We start from the raw sequence: 17,384 nt of genomic DNA on the forward strand, positions 1-17,384 counted from the left end.
TCAAGGCATTCTCTCATTAAGAGGGTAGCTACTGGTTATCCTTTTAGTGATGTTATAAGAGATATTAAACATGTTGCTTGTAAGTATTTTTACAGTTTTAAATCACAAAGTCTCCTCCCCAATTTTTACTGAAAACGATATTGGTATTTTGAAAGAAATTCCTAAGGATAAAGATACAGTGATTTGTAATTTGTAATGGCATTGTTATCCTTGATAAGTCTTCTTATATTGATAAAGTGAAATCTATTTTAGTTGACCATACTAAATTATTTGTAAAATGTTTATACGCTGATATTTTTAGTCGCTCTCAAATGCAAAGACCAGGTTAAGAGGTTTTTAAAGAAATTATTGACGTTAGGTATTATTAGTGATAATGATTATAAGACTTAGTACACGTGGTTCCCACCAGCGATAATGTATGGCCTTCGAAAAATACACAAGGATAATGTACCCATTCAGCCGATATTAGCTGCATAAAATACTGCGTCTTTTAAATTATCCATATTTTTTTTTCATATTTTTGCTCCTTTTACAAGTAATGAATTTACATTAAAAACTCGTGCGACTTTTATGATTTTCTTAAATCCTACCACTTACCCACTTCTTCTTACATGGATTGTTTTGACAATCAATCTTTATTCACAAATATTCAACTTGATGAAACTTGATTTGTGTACTAATTTAGCTTTAATTAAGCCTTTGGAAATTGTGAAAGAGTTTTTAGGCATGACTAAATGTATTTTCGAGAAGTTATTTACCCTGTGTGTAAAAGATTTTTATTTTATCTTTAATGGTGATTTGTATAAACAGAAGGATGGGGTCAGAATGGGGTCTCCACTTTGGCCAACTTTTGCCAGTGTTTTTTTTTCTATGTCACTATAAAGAGGAATGGCTGGATAACAGTCCAATTAGCTTTAAACTCATAATTTATAAGAGTTATGTAAATGATCCTTTGTTCCGTAACTGAAATACAAACCACGCTATTTACATGGGGTAATTACTTCGGCGTAGCTGAATGACGAGCCATAAAGTTTTAACGAGGGTTTCAACCCCACTGCTAGTTAGCGTGGGGGTAGGGAGGGGTAGCTAGCTACCCCTTCCCCCCCTCACACACACACACACACACACACCGGTGAATAGCTCACTTTACTTTTGGCTCGGAGAGACGACAGACCTGTCAGCGCTCTCCTCTTTGTTGACTGCCATAATCTGGTTGGCTTTTTCTTTTCAGTGTGTGTGTGAAGTTGGCCTCTATTACTCGTCATGCGTACGTGCCCTGGACTTCCCGCCTGTCCTTGTGGGACCTTTATGTCGGCCGTGGACACGGATCCTCACTCCTTATGCCCTCAGTGTAGGGGCCAACGGTGTGATAGGTCTAATGTGTGCACTGAGTGTAGGGAGTGGTCTACCTCCCAGCGGGAGCGGTTTGCCCGGCGACGTAAGAAGAAGGCTAAAAGGGATTTGTTCCGTAACCGAAATACAAACCACGCTATTTACATTGGGTTTACTTTCGGCGCAGCTGAAATGACGAGCCAATAGTTTTTAACGAGGGTTAACTACCCCCGCGCTAGTTAGCGGGGGTAGGGGAAGGGGTAGCTTGCTACCCCTCCCCCCCCCACACACCGGTGATTTGCTTCACTTCACTTTTGGCTCCGGCGATGAACAGACGTGTCTGTCCATCGTCCTCGTTTAACAGCCTTAATCTTTTTTGCTTTTCCTCAGCTTGTGTGTGTTTGAAGTTGGCCTCACCCTTGGATATCCACCATGCACAAGCGCCCTGGTATTGCCGGTCGCCCTTGCGGTACTTTCATGTCTGCGGTGGATACTGATCCTCACACCCTTTGCCCGCAGTGTCGAGGCCAACGGTGTGACAGGGAAAATACTTGTAGTGAGTGTAGGGAGTGGTCTGCCTCCCAGTGGGAGAAGTTTGGCCGCCGGCGTAAGAAGAAGTCCAAGAGAGACCGTTCTCCTTCTGGGGTTCCCTTGAAGGAGGAAGGCTCTCGGGACTCTTCTGCCGCTGCCCAAACCTCCTCCGAAGCTCCCCCTCGTCAGGTTCCTAAGGAGAGACCGCCGAGTGGGAGCGCAGGCCCTAGTTCTGTTTCCCGACCTTCGGTGGGGGGAGAGGGCATCGCCTCCCATAGCGGGGCGGCTCCCCCTCCTCCTCCGGGGGAGGTTTTTAATAATGATCCTGTCTCATGATGATCTTTTTCAGCTTTGGGCTTCCTTGGGGCTGAAGGGCCTGCCCTCCAAGGAAGCCCTGTTTGACCTTGTCCAGTTGGGGGCCGCTGTTAAGCAGTCGCCGGTCATAGCAGAGGTAGATCCTCTGTCTATCGTCGACATCGTGGTGACAGAGGCTTCCGACGGGTCGGGGCAAACCTCTGCGGTTCCTGATGAGGATGACGTTGCTGAAGGTTCTCCTCCCCCTTCTGTACATCCTTCGAAGGGGGAAGGGAGTCCCACGGGCTCTTTTGCTGCCAAGCCTCCCCCTCGGGAGAGCGCTTTGACTGAGACTCCCCTTCGGAGGACTGATGATCCTGACGACCCCCTCGTGGCCGCCTTCGCCGTAAGGGCCTCCCGTCTCCCTATAAGGGTGCTAAGAGGCGCCTTTTTTAATCTTCGCCTCTTTCCTCCGATGGGGACTCTCCTCACCGTAAGCAGCCTGCAGCTCCTGTCTCCTTAGACCTCTACGAGGATCAATCTCGTTCTCCAACACCTTCCAGACCTTCCGCCCCTAGTGCAGATGGACAGCAGTCTGACCTCGTCATCCGACGGGCAACGGTCCCTTCGGGGCAAAGGGTTCCCTGCCACGGTGTGGGTGCTTCCCTTGCGCGCCCTTCTGCAGTGGTAGTGCACAGGCGCTCTCCTGCTCATCAGCGTTCTCCTGATCGCCAGCGCTCTCCTGTTCATCAGCGCTCTCCTGATGAACACCGAACATACTGCTGTTCCTGTTGTGCGCCAAGCGCGCCATCGGTCTCCTGAGTGCTCTTGATCTCCTGCCCGTCAAAGCGCACGAGCGCTCCCAGTTCCTGACGCGCCCTGTGCCCCCACGTTCGCCCGCGCGACCTAGAACTTCGGTTCAGGTCTTGGACAAGGACGCCTCTTCTTCTCGCCCTCGCGATCCTGCTCGTCAGCCTGTTCCAGCGCAGCAACGCTTGCGGTCGCCTACGCGTACTTCTAAGGCTACTGTACGCCCTCGCGCCCACGCTCCTCCTGTTCCTGAGGCCGTTCGTGAACGTTCACCTTTGCGCAACGCGCCGGCAGCTCCCACCCAGGATTCCACGCGTCGCCCTCCTGCTCGCCAGCGATCACCAGCTCCCCAGCGATCACAGACGCGTCAACGTTCGCCTGCTCGTCAGCGATCTCCTGCGCGTCAATGGTCCCCAGCGCGTCAGCGATCCCCTGAACATCCGCGATCTCCTGACCGCCCGCGTGATTTTTCACCTGCGCGCAAGCGCTCTCCTACGCGTCGGCGCCCAGAGGATCTGGAGAGACATGGGTCTCCTTCTACCAGCTCGCCCACGCGCGGTCGCTCGCCTGCGCGTTCTACGCGCCATCGCTCGCCAACGCGCCATCGCTCGCCTACGCGCCATAGATCGCCTGCTCGCCATCTATCTCCCACGCGTTACAGGTCCCCTGGACACCATCAACAGCGGTCGTCGGAGCGATCACGTTCGCCGACGCGCCAACGCGTTCCCTCGCCGACGCGCTCACTCGCCAGCTCCCCCTCGCGCTTGCTAGCCCACGCGCTTACTCGCCCAAGCGCGTCTCGCCTACACGACCGCGCGATTGTTCGCCAGCGCGCGACAGCTCCCGCGCTCGATTGTCTCTGCGCAATTGCGCTCCCGCGCTTCAACAGCCTCTCGCGCGCCACTCCTTAGTGTCACCTACGCACGAGCGTCAGCACGACCCCCGTTCGCGTCGGGTTCCGCAGCTATTGGCTCGTCATTTCAGCTGCGCCGAAAGTAAACCCAATGTAAATAGCTAAGGTTTGTATGATTTGGAAAAATACAAATTATCTCTGAATTTGTCACCTTTCTCCTTCGGAGGCTTCTCGGAAGAGAGAAAATCCCAGGTCGTCGTCTTCCGGCGCCCTTTCCTTCTCCGAAGCTCCCGCTCGAGCAGCCTCTTCCGAGAGGCCGGCGAGTGGTAGCGTAGACCGTAATGTTGTTGATGTCATTAACCGATCCCGGGGTGAGGGAGAAGTCGTTGCCTTCCATAGCAAGGCGGCTGCCCCTCCCCCCTCGGAGGAGGTAGTTGTATCTAATAATGATCTTTTTCAGCTTTGGGCTTCCTTGGGGCTGCAGGGTTCGCCCTCCAAGGAAGCCCTGTTTGACATGATCAAACAGGGTGCGGCCGCCGAACAATCGTCAACTTCAGCGGAGATAGATCCTCTGTCTGTGGTTGACGTTGTTGTGTCGGAAACATCCCGTGGGTCTGGCCAAACGCCTGTTCCTGTGGCTGCGGTAGCGGAAGGCTCTGTCTCCCCCTCAAAAAATACTTCGAGGGAGGAGCTTAGTCCCGCGGTCTCTCCTTCCAGTGATACTCCCTCTCGTGGGAGTTCACTTGTATAAGTGGAGACTCCTCTTCGGAGGCCCATTGATGGTCAGCCTGCTGATCCCACGGCCCCTCGTGGGCGTATAAGGCGGAAGGCTCGTCCTCCCTTTCGCCGTAGAGGCCTTCCTTCCCCCTTCAAAGGGGTTAAGAGGTGCCTCTTTGGCTCGTCGTCACCACAGTGCTCTGCGGAGGAGACGACTCGCCGTTCTCCTGTCCTGCCAGCTACCAACCTAGACCTCTCCGAGGATAGTTTCGCGATCCCCTTCGGAGGATGGTCGTCCTTCGGGACAAGGTGACCTGTCGCCCAGACCTTCTACATCTAAAGCTGCTGATGCACTTTACGCGCCACCTGAGACTGCCTCTGCGCAATTTACAGGCCCTTTGGGGCTACAGGGACTTGAGCGCGAAACTGCGCCTCTCGCCCCTAAGCGCAAGGCACCGCCTGCGCACCCGCCTGCTGTTGCTCCTGTTGATCCTGACATAGCGCCTCGGCGCTCACCCTTAGGCGTTTGCACCGCTGTTCCTGTCACGCGCCAGGGTTCCCCTGCGCCCCGTCGCCCTCCAGCAGTTCCTGAAGTAGCGCGAAAGCGCCCAACTGCGCAGACGCGCCCTGCTCCTCATATAGCGCCGCCGCGCTCACCTGCGCACACGCGGCCAGTTCCTGATATGGCGCCTACGCGTCCACCGGTGCCCCAGCGGCCTCCTGCGCCCACGCGCCCTCCAGCGCCTCGGCGCCCCCCCAGTTCCTGTTTCATCGCACGCGGTCCAGGAGGTTCCTGAGTTGGCGCACAGGCACCGTCAGGTTCCTGCGGACTCGTCGCGCCCCTCGGGGGATAAGCGCGACACGAGCCCCTCGGGGGATAAGCGTGACACTCGCCCCTCGGGGGCTAAACGCGACACGCGCCCCTCGGGGGATAAGCGCGACACGCGCCCCTTGGGGGATAAGCGCGACACGTGCCCTCACGCGGCTCGCCCCGCGCGGCCTCCGCAGGAACGCACCCCGGTGCGACCAAACCCTGATGTGCGCCATGCGCTCCCTCGATCGCCAGTGAGACTAGTGCACCCACAGGCGAGTGTGCCGCAACCCTCTTGCCCCCAGGCCACTCGCGACCCTGCTCCAGCGCTAACGCGCCCTCTGCCGGTTCTTCCGGACACGCGCTCAGGCGCCCGCGTTATCTCGCGCCCTTTCTTGGGCGCGTCAGGTCGCTGCGCGCCCACACGTTCGGCCTCCTCCTGTTCCAGCTCCTGATCGCCGCACGCCTACACCATCGCATACGCGCTCTCGCGACCATGTTCCCGCTCCAGCTGCTGCGCGCCACCACGCCCGCGCTGTCGCCAGCGCACCATCGCTCCTGATCATCCACCTGCGCGCCATCGCACCCGCCATCCGCCCACGCGGGTGCGTGCGCGCGATTTTCCAGTATCGCGCCATCCATCAACGCGGGACCTTGATCTCGGCCCGATACACGAGCCCTAGCGTGATCGCCGCCAGGCGGACCCTTCCATGTCGCGCTCCCCTCCCCGCAAGCGCAGACCAGCGCGCTCGCCAGAGGGGGAGCGCTCCCCGGACAGGTCTAGGGATTCTTCTCATTCAGCCCTGCAGGCGAACCGTCGTTTGTCGACTCCTCCTAGGGATCCCTCGATCCCCTTCCCTCCAGAGGGAGTGTCCGACAGCGCTGCTGTCAGACAGCAACCCTGGTTCGGCACCCTACTCAGAGCTCTTGTGCAGGCGATTAAGCCCGCCCTCTCTGATTCGGGTCGCGAACCAGCGGCAGCTTCCTCCCCCCTGAAGAGGAAGAGAGGAGTCTCTCCCGTGGATCCTCCTCCGACGCCTATTCTGTCCCCGCGCAGATCCTTACGCAAGACTCCTACTCCCCCTCCCCTGCGGAGGAGGAATACCCCTCCTCAGGAGAGTCGGACGAGCAGGAATACTCCCCCATCGCACCAATGGAGGTTCCTCCTCTTCCCAAGAGGTCTCCTCGTCCTGAGGTGGAGAAGGACCTGCCTCCTTCGCTTCTCGAGTCCTATATCCCGCCCAAGAGGGAGCCTAAGGACTCAAAGACAATTCCCAAATCATCAGCTAGGATCAGGCAGGAACCATCTAGAGACGTCGAGGATGCCGTGTCCCCCCAGGAAGAGCCCCTGGGGACAGGAGACTTCGCTGCAAGTCCTTCAGAAGGAGAGTACCAGGAGTCAGAACATGAGTTCTGGCAAGTCCTGACCCTCATGAGGAACCTGAATGGGATCCCAGACCCTGAGGTCCCACCTCGTGAAGTAAAGGACACGGTTCTGGACCGCGTCTATGGCACTCAGAAACCCTCTAGAGCCAGTGCAGCTTTGCCCTGGTCCCAAAGGATGAAGAGTGCCAGGGACAAAATCGAGTGCCAGCTCGCTGAGCTTGCCTCCTCCAGCAGATCGAGTGCCGGTAATAAGCTCCTCCCGCCTCCTCGAGTCCATCAGAGGACGTACTTTGAGGTCCTCGAAGAGTCTTCGCTGAGTCTTCCCTTGCATCACTCCGTGGAAGAACTCACAGGGGGAGTCCCTCTTGAGAGACACTCCAACCGGCACGTGTCCTTCTCAGCCACTGAGATCCTGAGCCAGGAGAAGGTCATCAAGTGCACCATGCAGGCCACTTCATGGCTCGACATCTGGCTGGGGTCTCTGGGCATCCTGGTGCGGTCCGAGGACCTCTCCAAAGAAAGCACCAGGAAGGCGCTGGAAACCTTTCTTCTCTCGGGCACACGGACCATTGAGTTTCTGTCCCAAGTCTCGAACTTGTGGGCCAACACGATCCTCAAGCGCCGGGACGCTGTGGCCGAGAGGCTCCACCATAAGGTACCCAGTGCGGAGTCTAGCAGACTCAGACACTTCCGTTCTCGGTAAGAGCCTGTTCGAGCCTAAGGACGTGGAGCTCACTGCAGAGAGGTGGAGGAAATCCAATCAGGATTCCCTTATCCATAGGGACCTAACATCGAGGCCCTACAAGCCTCCTGCAGCCCAGCAGCTCCGTCCTGCCAAGGACACAAAGAAGACGACAGTCGCAGCGAAGCCCATGGTGTCTAAGCCCTTTCCTGCCAAGAGCAGGAGGGGCAAGAAGTCCTCCAGGGGAGGCAAAAACCCTAGAGGTACCAGCCGAGGCCGGAAGCACTAGGGTTGGCAATCCCCCTGCATGTCCACCAGTGGGGGGATGCCTTCAGAGTTGCGCAATAAGGTGGCAGCAACTCGGGGCGGATGCTTGGACGGTCTCAGTGATCTCTCAAGGGTATCGCGTCCCGTTCACAGCCTCTCTACCTCCCCCGACAGCGAATCCAGTGTCGTTGAGCTCTTTTGCCATGGGATCGGTAAAGGGGGCAGGCCCTCCGGGCCAAAGTCCAGACCATGCTGGAGAAGGACGCTCTCCAGGAGATCGTGGACGGGTCCCCAGGCTTCTACAGTCGACTCTTTCTTGTGAGAAAGGCGTCTGGAGGCTGGAGACCAGTCATCGACCTCTCGACCCTGAACGGGTTTGTCAAGCAGACTCCGTTCAGCATGGAGACGGGAGACACGGTCAGGCTTGCAGTGAGACCACGATAATTCATGTGCACACTGGATCTGAAGGACACATACTTCCAGATACCAATCCATCCGTCTTCAAGGAAGTACCTGAGATTTTGCCTAGACAACAAGACCTACCAGTTCAAGGTGCTGTGTTTCGGTCTCTCCACAGCTCCTCAGGTGTTCACCAGTCTTCACCATCATCTCTTCATGGGCTCACAGGATCGGCATCCGCCTCCTTCGTTATCTGGACGACTGGCTGATCCTGGCAGACTCGGAGGCGACCCTTCTTCGCCACCGAGACAGGCTCCTCGAAGTTTGCCAAGATCTGGGGATCGTGGTAAACCTCGAGAAGTCCTCTCTGCAGCCCTCTCAGAAACTGGTATATCTAGGCATGGTCATAGACACCAATCTTCACAAAGCCTTCCCATCAGACGAAAGGATAGCAAGGCTGAGGAAGGTTGCGAAACCTTTCCTCAATCGAGAGGAACTAACAGCCCAATCGTGGCTTCATCTCCTCGGTCACCTCTCCTCCCTGACCCGTCTCGTTCCCAACAGCCATCTCAGAATGAGATCCCTCCAGTGGCGACTCAAGTCTCGGTGGACTCGACTCCCCGGACATCCTGATCCCCATGGGATCTGCGGAACGAGCGGACCTCGGGTGGTGGGTGGCAGACGAGAACCTACGAAAGGGAGTGGATCTTCTCGTCCCTTCCCCGGATTTGATGCTGTTTTCAGACGCATCAAACACAGGACCTCAGGTCTGTGGTCAGAATCAGAAAAGTTCCTTCACATAAACCTGCTAGAGATGAAGGCCGTATTCCTGGCTCTCCAGAAGTTCCACCAAGTCCTGGCGGGCCACTCGGTGGTGGTGATGAGCGACAACACCACAGTAGTGGCTTATATCAACAAGCAGGGAGGTACCTTTTCGGAACAGCTATCCCATCTTGCAGTAGAGATCCTGAGATGGTCCAAAGTCCACTCAATCTCACTAGCGGCTCGCTTCATTCCAGGGGCCACCTGCGCAGGTCATCCACAAGAGGCTACCAGGCGAAGTGGCGAATTTTCTGTGGTTGGTGCCGTGGAAGGGGTATCTCTCCCCTCGATGCCACTTTACCAGCAATAGCGGAGTTCCTTGTGTATCTGCGGGAAGAAATGCGCCTTTCAGTCTCGGCAGTGAAAGGCTATCGCTCAGCCTTAAGTCTTGCCTTCAGGCTCAAAGGAATGGACATTTCCTCCTCGCTGGAACTGTCTCTTCTCATACGGAGTTACGAACTTACCTGCCCTCAGTCGGAAGTGAGACCTCCTCCTTGGAACGTGGTTCGAGTTCTCAGGTCTCTTAAGAGACCTCCCTACGAACCATTACGCCAGGCTTCTGATCGCCACCTGACCTGGAAGACGGTGTTCCTGCTAGCTTTAGCCTCGGCCAAGCGAGTCAGCGAACTTCATGGTCTCTCCTACAACGTCGCCCATTCAAGGGGATGGGGGGGAGGTAATGTTTAGCTTCGTCCCAGAGTTTGTGACTAAGACTCAGAACCCGGGAGTGCCGGACCCTATGTTTGACTCCTTCCAGTTTTCGAGACTTCATTCTGTAACGGATGACCCAGACCATCTCCTACTATGCCCAGTCAGGAGTCTGAGGTTTGTATCTTAAAAGAACAGCTGCAGTCCGCCCCCAGGTGCGAGCTTTGTTCGTGAGCACCGGGGAAACGAAGAGGAGGGTCACCAGGAATACCATCTCAGCCTGGATTCGCAAGGTAATCCACCTGGCCTTGAGTTCTGACCCTGATCCGTCACGTCGCCCTAGGGCGCATGATGTCAGGGGCATGGCTACGTCCCTGGCCTTCAAGAAGAACTTTTCAGTGACGCAGGTCCTGCAAGCTGGGGTGTGGAAGCGTCAGACCACCTTCACGGCCCACTACCTGCAAGACGTGACACACAGGAGGCTCGATACGTTCTCTACCGGCCCTGTGGTGGCTGCACAACAGCTGGCTAACCTCAGGCTCCTAATTGGACAAGTAGCAGAAGGTCGAGGGCATTGTTACCCGGTTTTAGTCTGTGTGAATGAAAAGATCTGTCTGGCCCTTTTCTTTTCTTCATCCTCTCCTCCCTTGGAGAGAAACAGCATCCTGGGTCCTTTGCACAGCTGACCTCGAACCTCTGCAGGTAAGCCATGCTCCCCTGTGTTCCTAGTAAAAAGTTGTAATACTGTCATGTCCCCATACCCTGACGAGGTGGTATTGGGAAAGTCCTAGCCTAGATTTCCATCTGAAGAGCTCCAGGTCAACTTCCTAGGACGAGTCACTGCTCACCTTCACACACAACTTAAGTAGGCTGCAGCAGTCTCACAACTGCCTGCGGGGTGCAGGGGCCCCTCGGCCCTCGAGTTCCTTTATAAACTCGGGTTCGGGGCCCCCGGGCAAGACAAAGCCAGTATGGCAGGGGACTTACCTCCCTTCCTAAGGGTTAAGTCACCCCATGTAAATAGCGTGGTTTGTATTTCAGTTACGGAACAAATGACAAATTCGTAAATAATTTGTATTTTTCCTAACTATACAAACCTTAGCTATTTACAGTTATGTGAGCGCCAGCCCTGTCCCCCAAGATAAGTCCTACCTCTAAGTAAAGTGAGCTATTCACCAGTGTGTGTGAGGAGGGAGGGGTAGCTAGCTACCCCTCCCTACTACCCCCCCCCCCTAACTAGCGGTGGGGTAGGAAACCCTCGTTAAAACTTTATGGCACGTCATTCAGCTATGCCGAAGTAATTACCCCATGTAAATAGCTAAGGTTTATATAGTTAGGAAAAATACAAATTATCTACGAATTTGTCATTTTGTTGTTTTTAGAAGGAAGGAAGATGGCCCCTTATTTTTGCCCTATCTGAGCCAACAACATCAAAACATTCGTTTTACTATGGGACCAAACATGATGGGAAAATTAGCTTTTTTTTTTAGAAGTATGGTAAGTTGTTTTTTTGGGCTCAAGCCGACATGGCTCGAGCCCAAAAAAACAACTTCCTGATGGAAGGTTCCTTCAGTAGCTTCCTAGGGTATATTTGATTACAGTGGATATTCCCAGAGAATTAAACTAAAGGTTATCACAGAATTCTAACTTCTGGTGCGAGTACCCTAAAGGTTTCCCTCTAGGATATCGTATATCAGCAGGGGACGCATGAATTAACACGCCACATAGCTATCTGCACCCCTTATAGAGTTAACGCTTCGATATGGAAAGGTGGCTGAGTAACTGAGGAGCCATTCCAAAGTTACTCTCATTCGTGGCTACTTTTCGTACTAAAGACGTAAACAAACGGGCGCCATTGTTAAATGACGTCACGTCCGTCCTCATCCTTTCGCCTGTAGCTTCTACGGTTAGTTGGATTTTTCCCAAGTGCTTTACTTATCCGCTTACATCGCCGTTATGTCTCAATCTTCAGCCTCGCCTTCTTCTGAAAAGTTGAGTACCAGATCCTAGTATTGTTTGAATAAGCTCTGGCCGTTAAGTAACTTCTATTTTTCGTAAAATATTGTGTTTTGTGGCGGAGCTGTGCCAATACCGGACGCGCCATTTTACGGCGCCGCTGTTCATATCGCATGCTTTATTTAGTTAGCCAGAACTACCCCTTCCGGTCCTTTAACTAATTAATATCATTAGTTAATTAGTCTTCATAGCTAGGAAGTAATTATATCATGTGTTAGCGCTCGTTAGGCAACCGTCGTTTGCAGACCCCATACTAGATCGCTAGCCTAGCCCCTAGACTTGACAGCCTAGTGCTCCTATTACTGCTTGATATAATAAGTGTTCCTAAGTTAAGTTATGAAGACTTAGGCATTTTTAAACATACTAGTTACTGTGATGTAAGTGTTTTTGCCTTCGGGGACCATACAAGGGACCGTGTTGGTTCGTGCACCACACTCCCCTAACCTATGTAGGAACCCTTGTATTCTTCCTATTCACCTTACCTACGGGTAATTCCCTCTGGGTAGCCTTGCTTCTCCCTTATTCTATATTGGGGAGAATCTTGACTTCACCCAGAGTATTTATCGCTATTCTCAGCCTACCCTAAGGGAATGAACCCCCCTTAGGGTCATGCTTGAGACCTTAGGAAGGGCTCTGCTCTTCCCCAGTTTGAACTTGGTTGGGTCACTCCTTCCTCCCTGCAACTAGCGACGTGTCTTTCCAGGCCTCCCTAGCCTAGGAGAATGGTTCTCCTAATCTAGGTTAGGCTCTGGGGGGGAGATTCTGTTTTATTATAGTTCAGGACAGTACATCAGTGCTGTACCTGATCTGAGCTACCTAGGGAGCGTTCTCCCTTGCCTTGGTGGCCTCTCTCATACAGTCTCCCCACCTTAGAAAGACCCCTACTCCCCTCCCCACTCTATTCCTTTTGTGTAGGCCTGCCTACACACCCCTGTCCGCTGTTCTACAACTCCTCCCTTGGGTGGAGTGGTAGGGCTAGCCTTGTTCTTCTGCTGAGCTGGCCGCTCTGGTACACTTCCCCTTCATAGTGTTCTATGGGGGTGGTTGCTGGCGGAGGAGGATTCCCCCTCTTTGAGTGCTCTCTATCCCTCCCTTGGGTTACCTCAGGCTCCCGGCCGTCTGCCGGCCCACTGCCGCCGGATGATAGGTGTATCTACTCCTATCATGAGTGCACTCCCTCCGGAGGGAAGACGGCGGGGTATAGGACATTACCCCTCCCTTCCCTCCTTACCTTTCTCTCTCTCTATTATGGTGCCGGTCCCTTGCCGCCTCTACTGCCAGCGACAGCCGCCACTACCTCAGGTGACCTATATTCATAAGATGCCTCCCCTCTAAGGCGTCAGCCTACCGCCTGCCGGAGTTTGCCGCCTTCCGCCGGCATACCGCCGACATCCTACCTCATACATTTCCCCAGGATTACCTGGCGACAGCCAGCCGACTGCCGGAGGCTGCCGCCCCCTTACCTGCCGGCATCCCAGGTGTCCGCCCTATATATTATATCTTATGAGTTGAACTAAGGTTCACCATGCCGTCAGCCGCCAGCTGCCGGAGCCCGCAGCCCGCCGCCCTGCCGGCGGTCGCCTCTGAGCAACCAAGATGGAAAACACCACAGTGTCCTCCTTGATGTTTTTCACCTTGCAGGACCAGTCTCCGGCGTCCCGTCGGTCTGCCGGCGCCACCTAATGAGGCGCTAATGGACATGCACCCGTTCTACGGCTGCCGGCAGTCAATCTGATGCAGCCAGATAGCCTGCCACCTCCATATAGGTATCGTTATACCATCTGATATAGTGGCTATGCTGTATGGTTGCACAGTACAACATTTCCAGCATACTCTGTGCATCTCAGTGCAGTCTCTTGCTAGGACCTACATATTACTAAGGGGTTTATCCTATTTTCCCCTCTCCCTCACTAGGCTTTGAGCGGTCTCAGATCCTTTTATACTCTGCGGACAATTCCTCTGATAAGGAGGCCTAGCTTGGCTCATCCATACGGATTCTCCCTCTTTTGGAACCCTTGGGTTCTAAGGAATTGTCTACAGAAAAGGTTACGGTAACCGGCTGGACGGGATTCACAAGTATGTGTCTAACCTACTTTCTTTCCCGCTCATCTATCCTGAGCATATAAATTATATGCTAATATCATAGTTTAAGTTATTCTTAAGCCTAGAATAATGTAAGTCATATTATGCCTTCCATGAACTCATGATCTCTTTCTTTTACAGGAGGAGTATATGAAGTGTGAGAGCTCCTTCTGCGGAGTTAAACGCCCGGACTTCTACGGGCACAAGGCGTGCCGGACCCACGCCCCTTGTGTCGCCAAGAAAGGCGACCTGAAATACTGGGATCCGCAGAACTGTCCGATCTGCAAAGGTCTCTTGGAAAAGGCGTTCAAGACTCCTCTTATCACCGAGGAACGGGACAACGCTAGAGAGAAACTGCGCAGATGGGTGAGTGGTTTCCAGAAAAACGCTTCTGGACCTCATCTTCCAAATGAAGACATGAGGGCCCTGCTTTTCCCAAAAGCCTCTAAGGACTCTGTGATCCCTCAAGATCAAATCCCAACCGTCCAGTTGGTGATTACACCCGACATAGTAATGGAACAGACTCTGCGCACGTGCCATCTTGATTCCGAAGAGGTGGAACGTATGTCAGAGATCTCCATCGAGACGGAGAAAACCCTCATGGGCGAGGAACTCGACTATGAGGAGGATCGTGTGGAGTACCACGATTCAGAGAACGAGGCCGACCCAACTTCCACGGTAGCCCAGTGGTAACCGAGGAACCTGTTCCTTCGACTTTCGCCGCCCCAGATCCAATTCCAGCGGCCACTCAAGAGGTCTTCAAGATGTTAGAAGCCCTCATGGAAAAGAAACTGAAAGTGTCTCAGGAGCAGTTCCGGACGACTCTCATCGGCTTCAAGCAACCGAAAAGGATTTCGGTTAAATACCTCCCTTCCTGCTCGGAATCTAACCCTTGGAGATACGCCGAGCACATGCCAATCACATCTGGCAAAATTTTCATTAGTGAAAGGGTCGGTTTTGTTCTCCTGGAAAAAGTGGAGTTCTTCCCGAACTTCGAGGCTTATCCGGACTGTTACGTCCGACTCAGGTCCGAACCAGCCTCAAAAGAAGAGACCGAACCTAAGGAAGTGATCGTGTTCGATCTCGCAAAGGCCCAAGCTATGCTGGGTCATGCAGTGAAGAGTCGGGGTTTCACCAACTCCAAGATGCCAGCATTGAGCAAAAAACATCCAACCTTTGTTGCTCCAGCTACTGCGACCTTCCCCTTCGTTGAAAAGGCCTTCCAAGCGGTCATGAAGGCTGTGGAGGAAGGGAAAACTTGCCCTGCACTGGAGGAGTGCAGACCCTTCTCCCTCACTCTTCCCCCCGATGACAGGTACTGGAAACACATCCAGCTTACCTTTACGGTTGGGAAACTTGAACCTGATGTGGCCGGTCGTCAGTTCAACAAGGACCTCCCACGACTGAACAACCATCTCCTTCGTCGGGAACAAGATACCAAGGAGAGACTCGCTGCTTCGCTGTCGCATCAGGTACAGATAGAAGTCATGGCCGAGGACACCAGAGTCCCAGACTTTTACATGGTCCTTGCAAAGTCACACCTTGCTACCGTGACCAATGATTTGTACAGCTTCGCTAGGGCTCGCAGAGCCTGTAGAGAATTCGTGTTTGCCAATGCAACGGTGAAACACGAACCCCGGAGACTGATTTCCTCCAACATCTGGGGCAAACATCTCTTCCCTTCTACCTTGGTGAAAGAGATAGTGGACAAAGCCGCCGCGGAGAATCGGAACCTTCTCCACAAGTGGGGCATGTTTCGAAAGAGGAAGTCCTCTCAGGATGAAGGCCCTCAACCTAAGAGGAAATCCTCGAAGCCTAGGCCCCAGCAACGTCAACCAAGACGTCAGTTTCCGGCTCCCGCTACTCCCCAAGTGGTCGCACAACCACAGCACACCTTTCAACTGGTCCCCAAACCGGTGGTGTCGCAGTCACCGGTCTTCACCCCTCCCTATGAACAGCATTCCACTACCTTTCGTCAAAGAGGTAGAGGCTCCAGCAGAGATTCTTCTCGCCGTCCCTCCAGAGGCAGAGGAGGAAGGGGAGCTAGCGGCCGAGGTGGCAAACCCTCGGGAAACCAGAAGCAATGAAGTGCTTCCGGTGGGAGGAAGTCTCCGCCAATTCCAGGATCATTGGACCTTCGATCCTTGGGCACACAGCATCATCAAGAAAGGACTGGGCTGGAGCTGGACTCAACCACCCCCATCCTTCCAGCAATTCTTCCAACAGTCGACCCCCCTCCTGGAAGAATATGTCCTGGAACTCTTGAACAAGAAGGTGATCAAGAGGGTAAAGTCAACCAGGTTCCAAGGAAGAGTCTTTGAGTTTGTCTGAACTCAGAGTCATTCTCGACTTGTCCCCTCTCAACAAGTTCATTGCGAACAACAAATTCAAGATGCTGACTCTGTAACAAATAAGGGCCCTTCTGCCTCACAGGGCCTACACGGTCTCCATAGACCTGGCGGATGCCTACTGGCACATTCCAATGAATCACTACGCTTCCTCCTACCTAGGATTTCGACTCCAAAGGAAAAGTTACGACTTCAGGGCTATGCCCTTCGGGCTTAACGTGGCTCCACGAATCTTCACCAAGCTGGCAGACGCAATCGTCCAACAGCTACGTCTTCAGGGCGTCCAAGTGATGGCCTACCTAGACGACTGGCTAGTCTGGTCGACATCGCCCGAAGATTGTCTGAGAGCCTGCAACAAAGTCACCCAGTTCCTAGAGCATCTGGGTTTCAAGATAAACGCTGAGAAATCTCGCCTCACTCCAGCTCAGAAGTTCCAATGGTTGGGAATCCATTGGGACCTTCAGTCACACCGCCTTTCCATCCCACCGAAGAAAAGGAAGGAAATAGCAGGGTCTGTCAGAAGGCTTCTAAAATCCAAACGGATCTCAAGACGCCAACAGGAACAAGTTTTCGGCTCTCTACAGTTCGCCTCAGTGACAAACCCAGTGCTTCGCGCACAGCTAAAGGATGCCGCAGGAGTCTGGAGACGATTCGCATTCATCGCTCGAAGAGACGTCAAGATACGGCTTCCAAACAGACTTCGCTCACTTTTAAAGCCGTGGTCGGAAGCAAAGGCCCTGAAAAGGTCCATCCCTCTTCAACACCCGCCTCCCTCGATCAACATCCACACGGACGCTTCACTGGAGGGTTGGAGAGGTCACTCCCACCAACAATAGATTCAAGGAACATGGTCTCCCCTATTCAAGACGTTTCACATCAACATCTTGGAGGCCATGGCAGTTCTTCTCACCCTGAAGAAACTCTCCCCGCCTCCCTCGATCCACATCCGTCTGACTCTGGACAACTCGGTGGTAGTCAGATGTCTCAATCGTCAGGGCTCGAGATCGCCCCAGATAAATCAGGTGCTTCTACCTATCTTCCGTCTGGCAGACAGGAAGAAATGGCACCTGTCTGCAGATCACCTACAAGGATTCCGCAACGTGACGGCGGAAGCTCTATCAAGGACAAGCCCAATGGAGTCGGAATGGTCTATAGACGCAAGATCATTCTCCTTCATCTCTCGCCAAGTCCCTAAACTTCAGATTGATCTTTTCGCGACGAGCGACAACAATCAACTTCCTCGATATGTGGCCCCGTACGAGGACCCTAAGGCAGAAGCGGTGGACGCCATGTCCCTGGATTGGAACAGATGGTCCAAAATCTACCTGTTCCCTCCACCCAACCTTCTGCTGAAAGTCCTCTCCAAACTGAGAACCTTCAAAGGGA

The sequence above is a fragment of the Palaemon carinicauda genome, chromosome 21, assembly GCF_036898095.1.
Source record: "Palaemon carinicauda isolate YSFRI2023 chromosome 21, ASM3689809v2, whole genome shotgun sequence".
NCBI lineage: Eukaryota > Metazoa > Arthropoda > Malacostraca > Decapoda > Palaemonidae > Palaemon > Palaemon carinicauda.